Here is a 1,872-nt window from a genome sequence, read left to right as displayed (position 1 = left end):
TATATATATATATATATATATATATATAAACGTAAGTTTAAAAATATCGATCGTCTATAAAACTTTTTTACCTAAAAGTGTGATACGATAAAATTTTGCAAAATAGAAAAAGAAGAAGAAGAATAATGAAAGAGTGATAGAGATAGAGATAGAAATCTATCGTTTTGTTTCAACGAAACAAAATATCGTTATGATATATTATTATATCCATACTGCAAGAAGGATTGTCAACTCGATCATCGTAAAAATTGTTGTTTTTTATTTATTCAGTATTTTCTCTCGTCCAAAATTATAATTCTTAATTATAATTTTAAATATAAACTAAGTTGTTAACTTAATTAGTTAAATTAAGTTCTACTTCTTTTCATGTCCAAGCTCCCTATGAACCTTTATCATCAAGTTGTTTTTTATTTTTTTCTCTCTTTTCGTAAAAGGATACCTAATATATTTTACGCGTAAATATATTTATGTCCAAGCTCGACAACCTCTTCAACGAACAACAAGATATCTTTTCTCTCTTTCTCTTACACGACGAATATCGATCCATCTATATTTCTGGCCTGCGTAAAAGCACTCGACAAAATACATCCCTATCTATATATATATATATTTCTATTACAGAGGAAAGAATCACGAAGGTCGAAGAACGACGATTGGAAGAGTCCGCGCGTTAACTAAGCGCGAAAAATTTGAAATGGTATGTCTTTTTCTTCTTACTCTTATTCTTGTTCTTCTTCTTCTTCTTACCTAACCTCGATTAGGAACTACGAACAAACTATGAAAATGTATAAGAGAAGGACCCCAAAGGAAAACCTTGGCCCGATTCGTGTTCTCCGTTATGAGACGAACATGCGAAAGAAAGAGTGAAATAGAGAATCACTATGCTATGATGTGATATTTAAGCAGAACGTGCTTTTCATCGATCGACGAACTACCACCACCAACGAGAAGTATCTTAAGATAATATCTTTGTTAGAGCGTCAGGATAGTTTGACCGACAATGATCGCACGCGATCGTTTAGGTATTCTCTACCATGTTCGATCGATACACATACGTATACACATATATATATATACATATCTATAAGGGTGGAAAAAAGATGAAAAAAAGAAAAAGGCAAATTAATCGCAATATTAACAGAAAAGTACAACAACCTGGCAAGGGCAAGGGTCTGAATCGTTTCAAGGTCGAAATAAAAAAAAATCGAACTGACCGTTTCTAAAATAAAAAAATGTCACACCACGTGGTACGTATGTCTATGCTAGGACGTGCTGTGAATAATGGCAATGGATGGGGCTAGTCGTGTAATAGTAATGAATATGTATGCACATGATCAACTGCAAGGAGATATAGTTTTCTCTATACACGCATAATATTCCCTTTTCCCCTGCATTAACAATACTAATTCTAATGCTACATATATATATATATATGTGTATAATTATTCTATACCGTGTCATCATTCTATCATTCGTTTGCACCAATATCCTAATAGAAATTGATTTATCATTTTTTTTCAATATGCTAATGCACTTCATTAAAATACCATCGATACGCGATTCGCATAAAATATTATTAGATATATTATCTATTGTATTTCGAAATATAAGACTTATAGAACATTATATATATATATATAATATAGAATTAAAACGAATATTGTTTTATATATTACGACGCGAAGTTATTATTTTCGAATTCGCGCTTAATGGAATATAAAAAGCCGATTAAAGATATTTTTATTGAAACACAAAAAAATATCTAAATAAAATAATATTAATTTTATTACACGACGCGAAGGGGTATATAAAATACGAATGATCTACGTTCCTATCTGATAAAATTTCGAACGTATCATCAGAGGGGGGGGG

The 1,872-nt window shown here is 30.9% G+C and overlaps 1 protein-coding gene across 1 annotated transcript in view; it reads right to left on the bottom strand.

The window, feature by feature from the left end:
- Positions 1-1,872, bottom strand: part of LOC106784790 (protein phosphatase PP2A 55 kDa regulatory subunit) — a 40,201-nt gene that overhangs the window by 37,668 nt on the left and 661 nt on the right. The gene's annotated exons all lie outside the window — the stretch shown is intronic.

Source organism: Polistes canadensis, unplaced genomic scaffold (assembly GCF_001313835.1).
Source record: "Polistes canadensis isolate GaletaPanama2010 unplaced genomic scaffold, ASM131383v1 scaffold_40, whole genome shotgun sequence".
NCBI lineage: Eukaryota > Metazoa > Arthropoda > Insecta > Hymenoptera > Vespidae > Polistes > Polistes canadensis.
The sequence above is the reverse complement of the archived record's forward strand: the minus strand, read 5'-3'. Positions and strand labels throughout refer to the sequence as shown.